Below are 22,423 nucleotides of genomic sequence, written 5' to 3' on the forward strand. Positions count from 1 at the left end.
ATAAATGGTGCCAAACTCCTAAGCGCAGTTGAGCGCAACAGTCAATCATCGGCTAGACGCTGTTTATAGAATCATACCTAGTGATGCCTAACTGGTCTTAGATGCCAGTAGGCACTGGTAGGTGCCCAAACTCGGTAAAAACCACTGCTGAAACAACATTTTAACTGAGTTTCAAGATGCCCACCGACGCCTAAAAAGTTAGCGCCAGAATCAGGCCTCTGTAGATGCTTAGGCCACCTAATGTCACTGTGGGTGTGCCTAATGTTGGAAGTGGCGTTAGTTGTCCTAAAGTGTCTTTGGAGGTGTGATTCACATCATAGGTAGGCACTGGAAATGTAGGCCTGGAAAACCTTTGTCTAAATTTCCAGTGCCTCCCTTTGCCGGAGGCGCATTTCTGTACCTGGTGCTGTCACATGATTGACATGCGATTGGTTGCCACCGACAACGGTGCCGGTTACAGAATCCATGCCTGGAACCTTAGGCACATTCCCATTTAGACCTGGGTTAAGGCCTACCCGTTTGTCCAGTCGTGTATGTCATTGTTTATATCTAATCGTGTATGTTTATTTTGTTAAAGTTATATTAAATTATATTATATGTTTCTACCCTATTTTAAAATGTATAACCACCTTGAAATAAATGATAAGATGGTATATCAAAATTTTAATAAACTTGTTAACTTCTTTACCCAACGTGTGGTGGACACCTGGAATGCGCTTCCAGAGGCCGTAATAGGGCAGAGTACGGTACTGGGTTTAAGAAAGGATTGGACAATTTCCTCCTGGAAAAGGGGATAGAAGGGTATAAATAGAGAATTACTGCACAGATCCTGGACCTGTTGGGCCGCCGCTTGAGTGGGCATGATGGACCTCAGGTCTGACCCAGCGGAGACATTGCTTATGTTCTTATAAACTTGACAAAATGTGCCTCTAACCACACCTACTTGCTGGTAGGTGCCTTGGAGTAGACATCTACCTACCAAGTTACCTACAGCTAATAAGTTTTTTTTAATGGATTTTGAATTGTTTTTAATGGCGTGCTGACCTAGGCTTCTAACTTATTTAGCGCCGGCCGCTATGGTAACAGCTCCCACTCTCATAGAATTCCTATGTTTGTTGGAGCTGTTACCGCCATGGTCGGTGCTAAAAACCGCGCTACAGTTTTGTACAAGGAGGGGTAAAGGTGTTGTTTATAGAATCTGACCCTCAGAGCTCTTTTGTTATGGCATGGCAATCGTCGGGATTTAAATAGATAAGTTATCCATTTAACTGTATGTGCATATTCAGCAATTCTATTCATTCAAGTAAGATTGCTGAAAATACATGTTTAGCTTTGAGTGATTTATGCATTTAACATTATACCTGCTGGTTGTACAGACCATGTAACAGGTAAATATGGATAAGATTAATCCCTGCGCCAGACCTCTCCCAAATGTTAAACAGATAACTTCAAAGTTATCTGTTTAAAGTGCTGCGAATCCTTAAAAATAAACACTCTACACTTGGCTTTTCTGCTGACGGTATAGGTGTTTTTGAATCTTAACTGAATGAATGACAATTTCTTATTTACCCAGGTAAAATGGGCCTGATTGAATACTGCTTTCCTCAAGAGCCACCACAAGCTTGCACTACTTCTATAGTCTATAAAAGCTTTTAGCTGTGAAAAAAAGAACATCTGTGTACATGTGTACTTCAGGGGAAAAGAACAATTTGCATACTTTCAATTTTCAAATATATAAATGCTATTTTGTCCCTTACTATGCCCATATGTTTGAAAGATGCAAAGGAAAACTTATGTGATCTATTTCCTTTTGCAAATCTGTGTAATACTTGCATGGGTGAAAGTAAGCATATACAGTAGAATCTCAGCTATCAGGCACCCATGGGGATTGGTGGATGCCGGATAACTGTTCTTCTGGTTGCCAGAGAGTTACTGTATAATACAGTACTGTACAAGAAGCATCTGCCAGATCTCAGTTCCCCCCACCCTCCCACCCCAAAGCACCAGCATGGCAGCGGTCCTAAGCCGCAAACCCTCCTCCCTCCCTCAAACCCCAAAGCAGCAGAATCAGGCAGCTGTCCTGAGCCATGAATCCCCTCGCTCGCTCGCTCCCTCCCTTCCTTACCCAAAGGGGCAACCAGTCAGCAGGAGGCAGTGCTCATAACAGGCTGCTCACGGTGTCACGCATCAGAAGAAAGGCCCTGCCGGGGATGGAAGCGAGCAGCCTGTTTTGAGCGCTGCCTCCTGCTAACCGGCTGCCACTTTGGGTAAGGAAGGGAGGAAGCGAGGATTCATGGCTCAGGACTGCCACCTGCTTCTCTTGCTTTGGGGCTTGGAGGGGGGGGGGGGGGAGGGATGCAGCTCAATCCCATGATCCAAGAAAGAATGAACTTCACTAAGGAAACCTGCTAAAACTGTCTCAGTATTGTGTACAGTTCGAAATCCTGCCTGTCTTGGATTTAGAACCTTTGTTGTGTATTGTTAATAAGATTATATTGTGTGTATGTATGAAAAATGAATGGAAAAATGGTATTACAATTAGTACTATTATGGGGCGGAGTCTGGGGCAGAAATTGGGCGGGGTCTGTGGACCCCCCCAAACAAAAAAGCATTCTGCTGCCTATGTATCACATCAATGTAAATACATTTTCCATTCCATCTTTCCAGACTGACCCACAGTGTCTCTTCCATAAGAACATAAGAAATGCCTCTGCTGGGTCAGACTCGAGGTCCATCGTGCCCAGCAGTCCGCTTACGCGGTGGCCCAACAGGTCCAGGACCTGTGCAGTAATCCTCTATCTATACCCCTCTATCCCCATTTCCAGTAGGAATTTGTCCAATCTTTTCTTGAACCCCAGTACTGTACTCTGCCCAATTACGTCCTCTGGAAGCGCATTCCAGGTGTCCACCACACGTTGGGTAAAGAAGAACTTCCTAGCATTCGTTTTGAATCTGTCTCCTATCAACTTTTCCGAGTGCCCTCTTGTTCTTTTATTACTAGAAAGTTTGAAGAATCTGTCCCTCTTTACTCTCTCTATGCCCTTCATGATCCTATAAGTCTCTATCATATCCCCTCTAAGTCTCCTCTTCTCCAGGGAAAAGAGACCCAGCTTCTCCAATCTCTCAGAATATGACAGGTTTTCCATACCTTTTATCAGACGTGTCGCTCTCCTCTGAACCCTCTCGACTAACGCCATATCCTTCCGTGTAGATCCTTCAATTGTATGGCTTAAATAAGATCTTTAACATATAACGTCACTCCCTTTCCTTTTCTTTCTACCCTGTCTTTCCTAGGCAGATTATAGCCCAGTATAACTATATCCCGGTCATGGTTCTCCGTGAACCACGTCTCTGTGATTGCCACTAAATTCAACTCAGCCTCTGCTATCACAGCCTCTAGATCTAGAACCTTAATTCCTATATTACGGGCATTCGTTTATACTGCTTTCCATTTGTGTAGAGCTATGTGGTGATTCATTTACCTGAGGGCATGGATTACCTGGAGGCTTGGATTACCTTGCCTGGATTCCCTTGGATTACCCTGCTTGGATTACCCTGCCTCAACAATTCTAGTTTAAAGCCCTCTTCAGGAGGTTAAGGTAGTCTGCTGCTGAAGACACTTCTTCCCTTCTTTGATAGATGCACACCATCCCTGCTCAGCAGCCCTTGGAAAATCTTCCCATGGTCCAAGAAGCCAAAACACTCTTGGCGACACCATCTGCACGGCCACGCATTCATCTCCAGTATGCGTGCTTCTCTGCCTTGGCCTTTACCCTCGACAGGGACGATTGACGAGAACACCTCCTGCGCATCGCCTGCATCGCCTTCTCTCTCAGAACCACAAAGTCACTTTTGATACGCTTGGAAGGGTACCTAGCAGTATCGTTAATGCCAACATGGATCAGTGCTCTTAAGGTGCACAGATGACAAAATTAATGGTACTAGGCCATTAATGCTGCATTAGCTTAGTAAAAAGGCCTTAAAGTATGTACAAAATATAGCTTTTCCATTTGTTCCACTAAAATAGGCATGGTGGATTGTCTAAAATGGCTTTCTCACTGGTTTATTGAAAAGATCTTTTCAACTAAAACAACAGCTGTGTTTGGGATTATAAAAGCCACTACAAATTTCAGAGAGCTTTTCTAGGCAGCCATCTATCATTCCACATGCAAAGAACTTCATCTCCGAGATGCTCTGAAGTGGTCTTAGTGTAGTTACAAGATAGAACGACTTCTTAGTAACTTAAATACTTTGGAACATTCTGTGTCTGTAACAGAAAACAGTTTGTGAAGATCTCTCCATTAGATCTCGTTTCACTTACCTAAATTTATCACAACCAATTGTTTGAGAAGCTCTAGCAAAATAAATGAATCTTTAAATCTTTAAAGCTCGGTTGAAACCCACATAATTAAGTGCTGCATGGAAATAGAGATATCAAACTATTAAACTTAAAACTCACTGAGCCGCACTGCTGACTTTTCGTTTTGACTCTGTTGAAACCAACACATTAGCTAGAAGCAGGGCAGGATTAACCAATAAGGCAAGTAGGCATGTGCCTAGGGCCCGAAATGGTCAGGGGGGCCCGATGAAGGAGGGCATCAACATTGTTTTTTCCAAACGGTGATGAGCCCCTCCAGCATTGATCAGCAACGCGGGCCCCCCCTCCCCCCCAATTGATGGAAAGTAAGACAAGCAAGCAACGCGAGTAAGAAAGGCAACGGGAACTGTAATTGTGCAAGCGATGCTGCTTGCCCAAAGCTTCCCTCTGACGCAGCTTCCTGTTTCCGCCTGGGTGCATGGTGGGGCGGGGCAGGGGGCCCAGTGTACTTGTGTGCTTAGGGGCCCTAGACGAACTAATCCTGCCCTGATCGAGATAAAACTAAAAATAAAAGAGGGATCACAGTTTATTATAAATATCAACAAAAAAAAAATCAAAGTCTCAAAAAGGACAAACAGTAGAGTTGAATGCTTGACAAGAATAGGCCACTACAAGTGGTGGGGCTCAGTTTTGGAGCCAGAGTATAGTACTCCCCTGAAATTCACGGGGGTTCTGTTCCAGGAACCCCCGCGAATCTTGAAAAACCACGAATATGGTTTTTCATGGGGGAGACTGGAGAGAGCAGCCGGAGCGCCGGCTAGGGCTCACAGGAAAATATATGGTGGCTTACAAAAGGAACTGTTTGTGGTTAAAACCCAAACTGTCAGCGCTGCAAGTTGAAAGCTAGAAGTTGAAAGCTACAAGTTGAAAGTTGCTTTCTCGTCTTTTGCTGCATTGAACCTTGAAGAAAGACTGCACAGATAACACCAGGCAGGACTGTTTTTGGTTCTGCATGATGAAGGACTGTTTTTGCATGGCACGATGAAGGACTTGCGAATTAAGCCTGTGAATGGAAACAGGCATTGCTGGTCAGAAGTCACCGTACGGATTATGGCTCAAAATCGAATGGGATTTTGCACACAAAATCTTCATGGTGAGCACAGATCCCAAGTCCTTAGGGGTGCAGTTTGTTTAATAAAACCCCAAGGGGAAATCTCCAGTGAAAAGGCTAGCAAGAAGACATTAGCAGCAAAGTGTTTGAGCTAGCCTAGTTAGCTGCAGTACAGGCTTGGAAGGGGCCATCAATGTGGCAGTTGTAGGCTTGTGGGCTTCAGAGAAAAGCCACTGAAAGACAACGAGAGGAGCCAGCAGTTGGCTAAAAGCTGGGCAAAGGTTGCAAAATGGATTTTTGTATTCTGTGTGAAAAGACTGTGGTTTTGCCTGCATTTGAAGTTTTTTTTTTTTTTCAATTTCAGGTGACGTGTTTGGGTACACCAGTTCTGGTGTGGAATAAAGACTAGTTTTTGTGACACCCGAGTGCTTTGCACACATTTTAAACATATTGCAGACACTTCAAGCTACCCCATACCTCGCTTTCACTCGGCCGAGGTGTGTGTGACTTAGGGTATTGGTCCCTGGACGTGTCCAGTTGGCCAAGTCCGGTCACAGTGTATGCGTGTGTGCGCGCACACAGGCTTTTACCTTAAAGAACCTATCTAAGATCCTACACACTGCAACTCAGAAACAAATCGCATTATAGTTTCTTATTGAGAGGATCTCACTAGTTCTGTTAATCGAGACATTGCTTTGATTCCTAAAATAGTTTAACAATAAGCTTCATGGGAGTCTCCCAGAGCTCTTTGCACTGCTGTCTGGAATATAGAAATAGTTTTTCATAGAATTTATTTTTTGAAGTCCACGGGACTGTTATGTGGACACAAACATTCACATTCACCCCGGAATCTATATGGTGCTTAAAGTTGTGTGCAAATAAATTGGATAATAAGCTCTGAACCATCCAAAAATGGGTGCAAACAACCAATTATTGATGTTAATTGGCATTCATTAAAATCCGCACATGCATCTGGATGTGCGTTATTCTATAAGGCATGATGTCTAGCTCCCGTGGCGTGCATGTCAAAAGGGCATGTGTTGTGTGTGTGGGGGGGGGGGTGTTGCAAAAGGTTGCACACAAAAAGACAGAATACTGCCTAACCACGCGGTGCCGGCATTTTCACCAAGTTTTGGCATGCCTATGTCTAGTATCCAAAAGTTAGGCACAGGATCCACGCAAAACATTATGCTATATAAGGCACACAGCCTTTATAGAACAGTGATTAGCGCTGAATTTTTGGGGGCATCTACTTTTCAGTGCCATTTATTGACTTCCACCCTAAATGTGTAGTCATGTAAATACTAGGAACAAAGGACTCCTTACTCAAATTAAAGATAAGTCTCTTGTTTATTTTTTTTCTCTATTCAGGGCTCCTTTTACAAAGCCGCGCTAGCGGTTTTAGCGCACGCACTGGATTAGCGCGCACTAGCCGAAAACCTAACGCCTGCTCAAAAGGAGGCGGTAGCGGCTAGTGTGCGGAAATTTAGCACGCGCTATTCCGCGCATTGAGGGCCTAGCGCGGCTTTGTAAAAGGAGCCCTCAGTTTTTTTTTTTTTTTTTGAAAACCTCTGTGGGAAACTGCATAATTGGAGACTGTAATTGGAAGTAAGTCAGCCTTGAAATGTTGTAGCTGGGAAGGATTTCAGTGTGGCACAATTTGTTTCAGTGCTCGGGACGAAGTGGATCCCTGAAACAGGAACAGAAGACTCCCTACATATAACTAATATAAGTTTTACTCTTTTGCTTAGTTTTGGCTTTTCTATAATTATGAGGCTTCTCTTTTTGGTTTTTTATTTCTTTGCATTTTTTTTTAGTTTGGAGAACCTTATCTCTCTCCATCCTCCATCCTTTTATTTTATATGATGTATCCTTCTCCCATTTTTTCTAAATCGGTTAGCGTGCCATAGTAAAAGGACCCCTTTCTTTCTTCTGACATCCGTTGTGGTTTTAGATTATGTTTGTCTCCCCTTTCTTATTTTTATTTACTTAAAGTTTTGCCCAAAAATTTTTCTTTTATGTAAACGGCTTTAGGCAGTATATCAAATGTAATAACTTGAAACTTGAATTTTACTTTTCTGGCTTGGGGGCGTGACTGTTTTTTGATAAACTATTTAAATAGTGCTGCCAGGTTTTTTGGGAGTACAGTACTCCCCCGATATTTGCAGGGGTTCCGTTCCAGGAACCCCCCTGCAAATGTTGAAAAACCGTGAATACGGTTTTTAGTGGGGGAGACAGGAGAGGGCAGCCATAGAGGCTGGAGAGAGCAGCTGGAGCGCTGGCGAATGGAGGAAATCACTCGTGGTATGCTCCCACCGCCTCTTCCTGCACTAAAGTCAGGCCTCACCAATCAGGAGCTGCGTGGGTTTTTAGTTGTGCTCTTTTATTCTGGCAAACACCAGCCAGTGATAGTTTTCTGTGCTCCAGAAAAAGCATAGTTCATTTGGGCAGTTTTCTTGTTGAGTCCTTGAGGCTGTTCTTCTATATTGTTATAAATATGTCACATCCTCAGCAGGAAAGGAAAGGAAAAGAATAAAATATACACTAGTTGCTTAATACAATTGTTAGTTTGAAGTGTGTTCCCTCATTTTGTGTAAATACTGGCCTAATCACCAGAATTAATTTCAGAAATAATGCTTATGAGTTTTAAGGAGACGTTAAAATTAAAATAGATGTATTTAGCAACAAAAGGGACCATATTCAGTAAAGATTGTTAGTGAAGGCATAGAATGGGGAAATGCCTTTTTTTCAGCAATGCCCTAAGAACAGATAAAAACCTTTGCCAAATTCTGTTCCTTGATAGAGTGCGAGCCGCACTCAAGTGGCTAAAGAGCCGCAAGCAGCTCACGAGCCACGGTTTGCTGACCACTGGCCTAGACTGATAAAATGTATCAGTGAAAAATGTATCAGTCTAGGCCAGTGGTCAGCAAACCGTGGCTCGTGAGCTGCTTGCGGCTCTTTAGCCACTTGAGTGCAGCTCGCGGCTCAGCTAGCTAGAGCAGGGGTGCCCAACCTGCTTCCCTTCCACGTACAGAGGACGCTGAAGCGCCGAGCCGACCAACTTTCGCCACCCGATGTCAATTATAACATCGGAGAGGAAGTTCTGGGCCAGCCAGGCAGCGATTGGCAGGCCCAGAACTTCCTCTCCGATGTTATAATTGACGTCGGGTGGGGAAGGTTGGTAGGCCCGGTGCTTCAGCGTCCTCTTTTTGGCAAAGGAAAGCAGGGAGAGCTCAGAACTCGGTGGCAGCCTGTTCCCCAATGGCTGCAGCAGCGGTGGCAGCCTATTCCCCGGCGGCAGTGGCGGCGACCTGTTCCCCTGCGGCAGTGGCTGCCTTTTCCCCAATGGCGGTGGCTTGAGGGAGGGCAGGGAGAAAGAAAGAAAGAAAGAAAGGGGGGGGCATGGAGAGAGAAAGATAGGGAGACAGACAGAAAGGGGGCATGCATGGAGAGAGAAAGACAGACAGACAGAAAGAAAGGGGGTATGAAGAAAGAAAGAAAAGGGGCACGGAGAGAGAGAGAGAAAGACAGAAATACAGAAAGAAAAGGGACATGGAGAGAGAAAGAAAGAAGGGGGCAGAGCGAAAGAATAAAAAAGTTGGGGTGGGAATGAGGTCTGCAGGAGAGGAAGCATACAGGAGGAGGAAGGGGTAAAACACTTTCATTTGAAGTACATTTTAACAACTCTGGATGCAGACAGCCTGTTTCTGTTTTTTTATTTGACTTTCTTGAAGGCAGCATCAAAAAAGGACTATGTGATGTGTTCTGCCTGCTGAAGGAGAGCAGCTACAAAGAACTTCCTGAAAGAATGCATAAGACTGGAAAACAAACAACAAACGGTGACTTCCTTATCTACGGATCTAAATACGCAGGGACTACATTTCATCTAAGATAGCTGGATTCCTCGTCAACTTTCTTAACACAGTAACAGGGCAAGTACTATTCAACATGTATTGAGGCCAGTGCAAAAACATAAAACATCAGACTTAGAAGGAGAGACCTCCTTATGGTACGAGTAAGCAGAGCTAGTAAGTAGAGTGGAAGCAAGCCCTTGGGAACTAGGGACCTCAAAATCAATGAATACTTAACAGTCCTTACCTTTCTCTGGATGCTGATTTGAAGCAGTGAAACTAAAAAGAGGAGGAAAAAAGGTTTAATTTAATTTAATTTATTTATTTAAGACATTTTTAATCCAGTCTTTATTCAAGGCGGCTCACAGTATCACATACACATTTCAGGATTTAAACATCTTAATAATCATATACATCAGCAAAAATCATAAGATCATACCATCTCAACTTATAAATTACATCTCAACCACTTATCTACTACATTACTTCAATAAAGCAGCACAAATTTGATAACCTACAAAAAAAAAAGATATTCAGAAGAAAAAGTATTAATTGAAGAAGCAGGCAAGCAGGAGAGAAGAAGCAGTTGGAGAGGGAAGTAGAGGGAGAGGGAAGCAAAATGAGAGAAAAGAGCAGGAGAAGGGAAGAAGAGGTAGGAGACTACGAGGGGAATTGGTGAAATTTAGCTCCGCCCACCCCTCCAATGTCGACCACCGAAGCTCCCCCTTAAAAGGGGAGGGGCTAACAGCACTCAGACATTCGGCGTGTATCAAACGCAAGCATTAAAGGCGCTTGCCTTAGCGAGAGTGCCTTTGTGAAAGGGCCTTGAGAAGAGACGAGCCACCGCTAAGGGAGAGCAGAAGGAGACCACAGCAGGCACAGCGGACATACGACCAGGCAGACACAGCAGATATAGAGGACACACAACCAGGCAGACACAGCAGGTACAGAGGACACACAACCAGGCAGACACAGAGGACAAAGCAGGCGCAGAGGACAGCCACAGCAGGCACAGAGGACACAGTAGGTCGCTGGTGTACCAGGGAGCTGGTGTCTTGTTAGTGGTTATTCGTGTTGTTTTTGGCTGAGCAAGGCTGTTATAGAGGGACTGGATGTTGGAGTACCAGGTGGAGGCTGGTCGATAGAGAGGGGATGTTGGATGCAGGTTTTGTTGAGGTTACGACTGCATTCCTAAAAGTTTAGACGGACTGTTAAAGAATATGCCCAATCCAAGCACAACTTGGGTGAAGCATTTAGGCCCGGTTTTCCTTGGCCTAAAAGGGTGTGCCTAAATGTTATGTACGGCCACTAAGCACAATTCTATATATAGCAGAAGCCTTTTAGAGAATCGTGCGAAGTGCTTTGCTGATTAACACTGATTTTTTGGGGCACTATATGTAGAATTTGGCCATTAATGTGTGTTAATGTCCATTAGCATGCTCTAAGATTTAGTAAAAGGGCCTCTCTGGCTCCACCCTCAGACTTTAAAGCAGGTTGGTATTTCTTTATTTTTAATTTCAAATAATTTCTATTGTAGTATAAAGAATACCAAAAAAGCACACATTGTCATTTGCAATACATGTTTCAAATACACAGATCGAATAACTACAACAATTATGGTTGTATAACTTATGGGCAAAATTACAAGTGTAAAAATGCAAAGTCAGAAACAGCAATTGAGCAACAAGTTAAAAAAAAAGCAGGTTGGTGCTTGGACCTATGCTCTTCAATATCTTTATAAACGATCTGGACATTAGTACAACAAGTGAGGTGATTAAATTTGAGGATGATACGAAGTTATTCAGAGTAGTGAAGACACAGGGGGATTGCGAAGATCTGCAACGTGACATAATCGAGCTCGAGAAATGGGCATCGACATGGCAACTGAGGTTCAACATGGATAAGTGTAAAGTGATGCATGTCGGTAACAAAAATCTCATGCACAAATACAGGATGTCCGGGGCGGTACTTGGAGAGACCTCCCAGGAAAGGGACTTGGGAGTTCTGATTGACAAGTCGATGAAGCCGTCTACACAATGCACTGCGGCGGTAAAAAGGGTAAACAGAATGCTAGGAATTATAAAGAAGGGGATCATGAACAGATCGGAGAAGGTTATCATGCCGCTGTACTGGGCCATGGTGCGCCCTCACCTGGAGTACTGCGTGCAGCACTGGTCGCCGTACATGAAGAAGGACACGGTACTACTCGAAAGGGTTCAGAGAAGAGCAACTAAAATGGTTAAGGGGCTGGAGGAGTTGCCGTACAGTGAGAGATTGGAGAAACTAGGCCTCTTCTCCCTTGAAAAGAGGAGACTGGGAGGGGACATGACCGAAACATTCAAAATACTGAAGGGAATAGAGTTAGCAGATCAAGACAGATTGTTCACCCTCTCCAAGGTAGGGAGAACGAGAGGGCACTCTCTAAAGTTGAAAGGGGATAGATTCCGTACAAACGTAAGGAAGGACTTCTTTACCTAGAGAATGGTGGAAAACTGGAACACTCTTCCGGAGGCTGTTATAGGGGAAAAGACCCTCCAGGGATTCAAGACAAAGTTGGACAAGTTCCTGCTACACTGGAACGTACGCAGGTGAGGCTGGACTCATTTAGAGCACTGGTCGCGTGAGTGGATTGCTGTGCACAATGGACCACTGGTCTGACCCAGCAGTAGCAATTCTTATGTTCTTATGCTCTTCAGTCTCACTTTTCCCAAGAAATATTCAATATAGCGTAAAAATTACACCGGTTTTGCCTCAGAAGTTTACTCAGTAACAGAAATTGTTATGAATCACGTGAGCTGCCACTTTTTTTTTTTTTTTTTTTTCTAAGAGGACAAAGTAAAAGGTTTATAGGAAAAAGATACAAAAAACGACACTAACTCAGCTGGAGAGTGCTTGTTTGATTGGTGACTGCAGCATGTATTTTTTTTTTTTAACTCTGTTTCGTCAGTTTTCCTCTGTATTGGCACGGGGCCAACATATATCCACATTCACAGAATAATTTGCCTCCAATCGAAGCGAAAATACCACAGGAGTGGTATAGAACCCACTCTCTTTCAAAATGACGAAGACTGGGTTTCGTTACATAGAACGCTGCATTTTTATTGCCTAGATATTTTGGAAACAAATGTGCATGCAATTATTCATGCGAAGAGTATGACGAGAGAAAGAATTGCGGTTAATCGGGCATAGCTCTCTTTGTTTCCTCACCACAATTGCTCTGGATATATGTAACTCTTCCGCTTGTTATTGAATTCCTGTTAATAGAATATAGTATTTCATGTTTTCCTAACAACAGAGAATTTACAGCTCTCTGCATAAACAGTAAAGTGTTTGAGTATAATCAAGGTTTTGAGATGATCCAATATAAGCTGGTTGCTTTTCACAGAGCAATTTAGAATTACCATTGTTTTAATGAAACAGGCGGATTGTATACATGATCATTTCACTTTGAACGCTACATTTGGTGATTTGGAATCAATAAAACTAGGATCAGCCAATGACAATTTCCAAAACATCTACCGTTTATAAGCTGGTATTTATTGAAATCATTTTGAATAAGCAGTTCAATTTATTGTTGCACGGTTTACAAAGAATAGAATTACCTCGGGGGAGGGAGCAAGCAAGATCCAAAATGGCAGCACAGTGCTTTGGCTCCTGCATAACCTGGCAGACCTATTCTTTCATTGTTATCCAAACTGCAAATTTTGCCACTCATTTTCCAGTCCCGTCCCAGCGAGTTCTTTTCCTGTCTCTCCCCCATTCCGGCACGCTCTGTCCTCATTTGCATAATCCTCAAACACTTTAAAATCATAAGTGTTCGAGGCTTGTGCGGTTAAGGCAGAGCTTACAGGAATGGGACAGAGACAGTGACAAAACACGCGGTGATAGGATGGGTGGCATAATTTGCAGTGTCATTCTCAATTTAAAATCTGCTAAATTGGACTTTATAGGCTTGTCTATGCAGCAAGGGGTAAAACACTCCAATCTCAAACCCTCGTCTCTAGGCAAACCAGCTACTGATAAGGATTCAGCAATTACGTTTCCAACTTGGAGTACTGTGTTCGGTTTTGGAGGCTGTATCTAACTAAGGATATAAAAAGACTTGAAGCAGTCCAAAGGATAGAGCAACAAAAAGGGAGGAAAGGTCCAACCTTGTCGGCAGAAAAAAACAACCAGGAACAAACAAAAAAAGGAACTGCAGATATGTACAAGATGCAGGCGAAATTTATTGTGACAAATATAAATATATAAAAACCTTTTTACCAAACAATGGACCCGACGCGGTCCGTGTTTCGGACAAACCTTCGTCGGGGGTCCAAGATGAAAAAAGGTTTGGAAAAATATGCCACAAAAAATTGTAGAGTAAAAAATGTCATAAACCAAAAGGTTTTTGTGGCATATTTTTCCAAACCTTTTTTCATCTTGGACTCCCGACGAAGATTTGTCCGAAACACGGACCGTGTCGGGTCCATTGTTTGGTAAAAAGGTTTTTATATATTTATATTTGTCACAATAAATTTCGCCTGCATCTTGTACATATCTGCAGTTCCTTTTTTTGTTTGTTCCTGGTTGTTTTTTTCTGCAGACAAGGTTGGACCTTTCCTCCCTTTTTGTTGCTCTATCCTTTGGACTGCTTCAAGTCTTTTTATATCCTTAGTTAGATACAGCCTCCAAAACCGAACACAGTACTCCAAGTTGGAAACGTAATTGGAAACGTAATTGGAAAAGTCGGGTCCATTGTTTGGTAAAAAGGTTTTTATATATTTATATTTGTCACAATAAATTTCGCCTGCATCTTGTACATATCTGCAGTTCCTTTTTTTGTTTGCTCGCAGTCCAAAGGATAGCAATGAAAATGGTATGGGGCTTGCACCAAAAGTTGTACGAGAAGAGACTGGAAGACCTGAATATGTATCCTCTAGAGCAGTGTTCTTCAACCTTTTTACACCTATGGACTGGCGGAAATAAAAGAATTATTTTGTGGACCGGAGGTTGAAGAACATGGTGTAGTCTCAAATGCCACTACTAAACTACCATAGGAAACAAGAATGTATAACTTTTCCTATTAGGAGGCTACAAATAATTAAAAAAAAGAAAAAGCAATTTTCCAAACACGTCACAAATGGCATAAAATTCAGCAGATTTTGAGTAAAATCCAAGTAAAATCCAATTGGTCACAAGAAAATTAAATGTTGTTTTGATCAGATATTGATCATTTTGGGATTAGAAATAAAGTACAAGTTTTCCACTTTTGGGGGAACTTTTTGCATTAGTCTTTCATTACTAAAATAGTAGTCTTTTTAAAGACTCACTGAAGGCTTGACAAACCTTAAAAAGAATCGTCAAGGATGTTTTTTTAAGAAATAAAAGAACAGAGAGAAACCCCCCCCCCCATCCTTCCCATCCCGAGTACTAAATACAATATATAACTTCAGGAGAGCATCGTCCCGTGCTGTTTTCGCAACTGCCAATCAGTGCTGCCGCAGGACCGGTCTGTTCACCGGTCCAAGGAGTCTGTAGTCTCCAGCCCACACAATGGGACTCCGCCTTCCTGAGAAGTGCACTTGAGTAACAAAGGCCCGCTTCTCCCCCTCAGCCTGCCTGAAAGCTCGGGAAGTCACATCTCACATTTTTTATCTTACTGCTCCAGCAGGCAGCAGGAACTTCATTCCTTTTATCCAGGTCTGTGGAAGGAGTGGAAGATCTCCTTGCTCTTAGACAGCCCGAGGAAGACCGGGAAAAGAGTGGCGGTAACTTTCCGTGCAATGTGCAGCAGCTGCCTTCAAACAGTGCAGTCGGCGGACTCACCGCGCCTCCCTTTCAAGGTGTGTGCCTCTTGCCTTCTTTGACACAAAATTACCCATCAGCCACCATGCCAGGTTCACACAAATTCCCCTTTAGCAGTCCCGGCGCGGTCTGGAAATGTTAGCGTAAGTAGTCTGCGAAGTAAATAAGCTGTTTTTTTTTTCCCAGCTGATCCTTCACGGACCGGCAGGAAATTTTTGTGGCCCGGCACCGGTCCACTGACCGGCGGTTGAAGAACACTGCTCTAGAGGAGAGGAGGGACAGGGGAGATATGATACAGACATTTAAATGCTTGAAACAAATTGAAACACTGAAACACATTTTTTTTCTAGATAGCAGACATAAACTTTTTTCAGTGACTAGACATAAAAAGTATTTTTTGGGAAGGGTTACAGAAATTTCAGACATGATGTGCCAAGTGTGTTGAATTTAGGGGTGAATTTGTGGAATAACATTTAAGTTTCATCGTTCCCTTCTTGGTTGCACTGATAACTTTTCAGTACCCCCTAAAAGGGCAGATGGCCTTCCAATTTGCTATTTTTGAAACTTATTTTAGAGATGGATTTATGTGCTGTCGATCAGTAGTTCGTCTAAATTTCAAGGGAGCGTGTTAGAGGCATAGTGTAGGCAGGACTAAAGGGGGCTTATGACTTGGATGTTTTTCTGTCATAATCAAACATTTAAGAATATGTCCAGGGCACAATTTGCACATTTTAGGCTAGACCTATTTTAATAATGATTAAGTGCCCAAACTGACTAGATGACCACTGTAGGAATGTAAACATGACCTCCCTCACACATCTCCAAGTGGTCACTGACTCCCACCCACCCCCACCCCCCAAAGATGTACATACCTGCCTGTATGATAGCTTCAGATATTATGGCCAGTCACAATAGAGCAGCAAGCAAGTCTCTGGAATAGACTGATGGTCAGTGAAGTGGACTACAGAGAGGGGGGACCCAGGCCCATATCCCACTCTAATTACTACACTTATGGTAGAATATGTGAGCCTTCCAAAATTCACCCAAATCCCACTGTACCTAGATATAGGGGACAATTGGGTTCAGTAGGTTTTGGGAAGGTGTTGAAGGGCTCCCCATACACTATACGGGAGTTATGGTGAGATGTGTACCTGGGCCTTTTTTATATGAAGTTCACTGCAGTACCCCCTAAAGTGCCCCACTATTCTGCTGGGATGTCTGTGTGGCCATTCTACTAAAAATGCTGTCCCCTCCTACCTTGTTTTGTGCTTTTTTCTTTTAGACATGTTTTTTTTTTTTTCTTTTCAAAAATTGTTCAAAAAGACAAGCACACATCTGAAAAATAGCCAAGATAGACTTTTTGCAGTTCTGTAAATGGGCTTGTTTGATACAGATTTCCCCAAACATGTCTTCCTTTTGAGGACATGTCTAGGGGGCTGGAAGGCTTTTCAAAACCCGGCGCTTTGTCTGAGTTTTGAAAGCTTTCCTCCACATCGCGTCAGGTAGGAGGACATCCGTGCATGGGCGGATGCGCACAATGATATCACGTAGTATCCGCGCATGCGTGGATGTCCTCCTGCCTGATGAGAGCAGGGGGCTGGGGCAGGATTGGGAGGGAATGGGTGGAACTGGGCGGACCTGTGGGCGGGTCTAGGGAGTCCGTATTTTTCAAACAGAAAATCTGGTAACCCTAGTTTTGTGCGTCTTCCTCAAAATGTCCAAACTCAGAATTGGACATCATACCAAAATGCCCTTCTATATGAATCACAGAAATAAGAAGGCATGTATGAGATACTGGATGGTATTTCTTTAAGAACACTCCTTCACTGAAACAGAACCGCCTTAAAAATAGGGATGTTGGCTTGTTTGACTAGGAGTGTGGGGCTCAGGCAGAGAGCAGGATGTCAAAAGTTCTCTTAATGAACAAGACAGGGGAGGCCCCAAGCAAACATCCTCCTAGGATGTTCTGGGGTGGTTGCAGTTCCTGAGGGAAGTTCCAGGTTTTCACTTCAGTACTAAGGCCCAGATTCTATAAATGACACCTAAAATTAGGCGCATAGATCGGCATACCTAGGGTTACCAGGTTAGAGGACTGTCCAGGTTCACAGATGGACTTTCCAAACATGTCAGTTTTTCAGGGCCGCGTCAGGAAAGCTTCCAACAAGCATGCGTGGTTGATGTCACACACATCCGCGCATGTAGGAAGCCCTCCAAATGTGGCCTGGAGATCAAGATAAAAAGAGATGTGCTTTTGGGGGGCAGGGCTAGGGCAGAACAGGGCAGGGCTAGGGCAGAACAGGGTGGGGATGGGGCAGAACAGGGCGTGGCCATGCATCTGGGTTTTCAAATTGGTAAATCTGGGAACCCTAGGCGCACCTGGTTGATCTAGGTTCCTAACTTAATTATTTAATAAGCTTAATTAGTACTAAAAATTGACAATCAACACTTAATAATTAGCTTCAATTAAAATTAATTCCTAGTAGGTGCCTAAATTGGTAGGCACCTACTGATTTTGGGTAGATGCCTCACCTAAGGCGCCTACCAGAATGTGGGTCTTGGGTGTGTTTTCCATTTAGGCACCTAAAGTGGACTTAGGCCAAGAAAATCCTGGCGTAATTAAGGGCCACCTAGGATTCAGGTGCCTACTGGAGCCTAAGTCCAGTTTAGGTGCCCCTAGGCTCGATTCTATATATGCGCCTAACTGAAGATTGACAGGCACTATCCGCCACATTCCTGGGTGCCTAATTTTTAGCTGCCATTTATAGAATTGGGGCCTAACCGCTAATTTTCAACAGCAATAACCAATTAAGTACCACTGAAAATTAGCAGATAACTCCAAACAAGTGATTTAACCAGTCAGCGGTTGTTTCTGGCTGATTAAATCATTTTGAATATTGACCAGTTAGTTGTTGTTTTTTTCTTTTAAATATCAGGCCCTATTTTCTTGCAACCATACCATACTGTTAATATATGGATTCCGCCTGGTATGAGTTCTAATATATAAGTAAGGACCCTTCTGGTCCAACACTGCAGATTGAATTCTCAAGCAAAGTTTTGGGCATCATTATTGACTCTACACTTTCCTTTAATGATCATCCCAACTCTCTGGTAAAAAAAAGGTTTTTTTAGTCTTCACATGTTGAGGAAAGTGAGATCCTGATTCTGCCAACAACATTTTGCTGTCCTTGTACAATCAATCATTCTTTCCAGACTGGACTACTGTAATTCCATCTACCTAAGTCTAACCAAGAAAAATCTTCAAAGATTTCAGCGGATCCAGAACACTGCGGCTAGGTTGATCTTCGCAAAAAGCAAATTGGACCATGTTTCCCCGCTTCTGTCAAAACTTCACTGGCTTCCGGTGATTTCTAGGATTCACTTTAAATGTACCTGCCTAATTTTCAAGATCCTACATAGCATTCTTCCTCCCCTAATCCCACTATCCTGGAATTCTTCAAGACCTGACACTATCAGATCCGCCAACATACTCAAACTATCTTTCCCCTCGTTAAAAGGCGTCATGTATGCAGGTAAATTAGAGACATCCATTTTCTTCAAATTCACTGAGCTTTGGAACAACTTCCCTGCCCCGCTGCGGAACCTAGGCTCATTCCAATTATTCCGAAAGCATCTGAAAACCTGGCTTTTCTCCAAAACGTAAAGCTATCTATTTAAAATGTAAAGCTAGCTATCCTCTTCATAACCTCTAATTTCTTATTATATCCTTCCCTCATTTATTGAATTATCTGTAAACCGTGTCAAGCTCTATCTTTATGGAGATGATACGGTATAGAAACTTAAGGTTTAGTTTAGTTTCTCTTCCTCTCTTTTTCTCTCTCTCTCTTTCTTCCTTTCTCTTTTTTTATTTTTTCTCTCTCTCTTTTTTCTCCCTCTCTCTCTTCCTTTCTTTTCTCTCTCTTCTTTTTTTCTCTCTTCCTCTCTCTCTTTTTTTTCTCTCTCTGTGTCTCTTTTTTCTCTCTCTCTCTTCCTCTCTCTTTTTTTCTCTCTCTCTCTTCTTCTTTTTATCTCTCTTCCTCTCTTTTTTTTCTCTATCTTCCTCTCTCTTTTCTCTCTCTCTTCTTTTTTTCTCATTCTCATTAAAAGGCGTCATATGTATGCAGGTAAATTAGGGAAATCCCTTTTCTTCAAATTCACTGAGCTTTGGAACAACCTCCCTGCCCCGCTGCAGAACCTAGGCTCATTCCAATTATTCCGAAAGCATCTGAAAACCTGGCTTTTCTCCAAAACGTAAAGCTATCTATTTAAAATGTAAAGCTAGCTATCCTCTTCATAACCTCTAATTTCTTATTATGTCCTTCCCTCATTTATTGAATTATCTGTAAACCGTGTCGAGCTCTATCTTTATGAAGATGATGCGGCATACAAACTTAAGGTTTAGTTTAGTTTAGTGTAGAAGAAATAGCGATCTTTGTGTAGGGCATAATCTGGCTCCGTTTTACAAAGGCCCTGTGCAGGTAGTCAGAAGGACACATCAACCTTCCCAGGAAATGAAAGGTGCTGAATCCTAGCTTTAATTATTCATTACAATGGATGTGTCCGGAGAGATTACTGCACATCCTCATAACATGTCGCAAAGTTGTCTAGATAAAATTTATTAGCACAGCAAATGCAGTTAGCTTTAATCAGACATTTTGTGACATGCCATATGGTTAAAGTCTATAATAATAATAAAAAAAAATGTACACGCTCTTCCGCATTCGGCTCTGAACCAGATTTTTGACACCTACAGATAGTACCCAGATGTTAGCTTTCCATCATCATTTGGACTAAAATAATTCAACAGAGAAAAAAAAACCAACCTCCTCATCTACAAGTAGTTTCCTTGAAGTTTATCTGATAACAGTAAGCTTTTTGATTAAAAGATAAGTTGTATTTAAATTATGATGTTATCTTCTTTTTCAGAGGAAATTGTTTATTGATTTCAGCTCTGGGGTACACAGTAGATGGTATTTATCAAGCATTACACAGTGGTAAAATCTGAATTGATATAGAAAAAGAATAGGAAACGCCATACTGTAGCCACTGAAGAAAAACATTATACCCCCCCTCCCCGGATTCTACCAAGTGTCCCCCAAAATAACACAGTGTCTTGTATTAATTATGGGTCCAAAATAATGCACTAGGGCTTATTTTCAGGGGATGTCTTATTTTTTTTTTCATGTACAATGATCATCTCTCCCTTTCTCTCCTCCACCCCAGTTCTTCCTCTTTCCTTTCTCTCTCCCACATGTGCAGCATCTTTCCTCCCTTCTCACTCATCCCCTTGTGCCTTCCCTCTGCAGCATCTTTCTATCCCTCCCATCCCCCCGAGTCCTTGTACTGTATCTTTCTATCCCTCCCTCTCATACCCCACGCAACAGAACCACGCTGGCCCTCCCAGCGTGAGACCGACATACCTCCCTCCAAACTGAAGAGTCGGCAGCACTCTAAACAGGCTTCATGGCCTTCTCCCACTGGGGCCTTCCCTGTGCCGTGTCGCTGATTACATCACCATGAAGCTGCCAGTTTAAAGTGCTGCTGATGTTTGGAGGGAGGTATGTTGGTCTCATAATGGGAAGGTCGGCGGGATTCGGATAGGAGGGAGAGATGAAAAGATGCTGCGTAGGGGGATGGGTGGGAGGGTCACTGGGGTTCGACAGCGCAGCGGGGGGGACGCTACTGCCAGCAAATCCAGGGATGGAGTGGGGAAGTGTTGGGGACATTCGGAAGGGGCTGCAGGGATGATCTAACTAGGGCTTATTTTTTGGGGTAGGGCTTATATTATGACCTACCCCAAAAATCATGCTAGCGCTTCGGGGTAGGTCTTATTTTCAGGGAAATACGGAATATATGGCACCAAAATTTTGGATTCCAGATCCTTGCAAAAACTAATTAGTTAATGAGCCATTAAAATCAATAATTACTATTAATTAGCACTCATTTGAGTTTACACATGGATCTATTCTGCCCCCTGTTCTATGACATGCACACCTAAATTTTATAGCAATGTTTCCCAAGTCGGTCCTGCAGTACCCTCTTACCGGTCAGGTTTTCAGGATATCCAAAATGAATATGCATGAATGAAATTTGCATACAATGGAGGCAGGGTATGCAAATCAATCTCATACATATTTATTGTGGATAGCCTGAATAGCTGACGGCAATGACTCCAGGATCGATTTGGGGAAAACTGCTTTTTAGCACATAACTGAAATGTGGGCAGTGGCATGGGCAGGGCAGTGGGAGTGGCATGGAAACAGAGAAAATGAAAGCAGATAAAGACCATCTACTATCCCAGGGATCTCAAGGTCCCTCCTTGAGGGCCGCAGTTCAGTCGGGTTTTCAGGATTTCCCCAATGAATATGCATTGAAAGCAGTGCATGCACATAGATCTCATGCATATTCATTGGGGAAATCCTGAAAACCCGACTGGATTGCGGCCCTCAAGGAGGGACTTTGAGACCCCTTAAGAGATCCAACGTACTTGTCCCAAGCTTTCTTGAATTCAGTTATACTTTTTGGGGCTAATTCTATAAAGGGCCCTGAAAGTCCTTTAGGATTTAGCATTAAGCTTTATTTATTGATTTAAAACATTTATAGACTGCCCAAGTGTCCAAGCGGTTTCCAGCAGCAAACATAACATAAAATATAATTAAAAAACAAAAAAAATCAACAAGCTCTCTTATACCATTACATGTAAGCATCAAAAAGAGTTCTGTCTTTAGTAACTTCTTAAAGTAAGAACAGTTCATACGCAATCTTAGATGTCCAGGTAGATTATTCCATAGATGATCTATATGATCTTTAAGGCTATGCTTCAGAAGATCACTTGCCTATAATACCTATATATATCAAAAGATTGCTTTGTTTTGGAGTCAGTGTTTAGAATAATGGCATATATGTGTATGTATGTACATATGTGCATGTAAATGTTACAATTCTGCCTAAATACGCTTCTGTAACTACATAATGAAATTGCGTATTACACATTTGCAAGATGGCATAAACACTGACGCATGTGACTTATAAAGTACTGTAAGTTATGCAAATGCAGAATCTCTGACATTTTGGGGATCATTTCAATGGATTTATATGTAAATGTTGAGAAATGTAAAGTATTGCATATGGGAAGCAGAAACCTGAGGTACAACTATACAATGGGAGGGATGTTATTGAATGAGAGTACCCAAGAAAGGGACTTGAGGGTAATGGTGGACAATGAAGCCGACGGCACAGTGCGCAGCGGCCACTAAGAGAGCAAATAGAATGCTAGGTATAATCAAGAAGGCTATTACAACCAGGACGAAAGAAGTTATCCAGCCGCTGTATCGGGCGATGGTGCGCCCGCATCTGGAA

General features: G+C 42.8%; 1 protein-coding gene across 5 annotated transcripts in view; it reads right to left on the reverse strand.

The window, feature by feature from the left end:
• The window catches only part of SEMA6D (semaphorin 6D), a 598,448-nt gene that overhangs the window by 214,586 nt on the left and 361,439 nt on the right, over window positions 1-22,423 (reverse strand). For all 5 annotated transcript variants that reach the window (XM_033920097.1, XM_033920102.1, XM_033920100.1 and 2 more), the window contains one exon: window positions 9,528-9,559. The gene's annotated coding sequence lies outside the window, so the exon portion shown is untranslated. The remainder of the gene's footprint in view (window positions 1-9,527; window positions 9,560-22,423) is intronic.

The sequence above is a fragment of the Geotrypetes seraphini genome, chromosome 14 (genome assembly GCF_902459505.1).
Source record: "Geotrypetes seraphini chromosome 14, aGeoSer1.1, whole genome shotgun sequence".
Taxonomy (NCBI): Eukaryota; Metazoa; Chordata; class Amphibia; order Gymnophiona; family Dermophiidae; genus Geotrypetes; species Geotrypetes seraphini.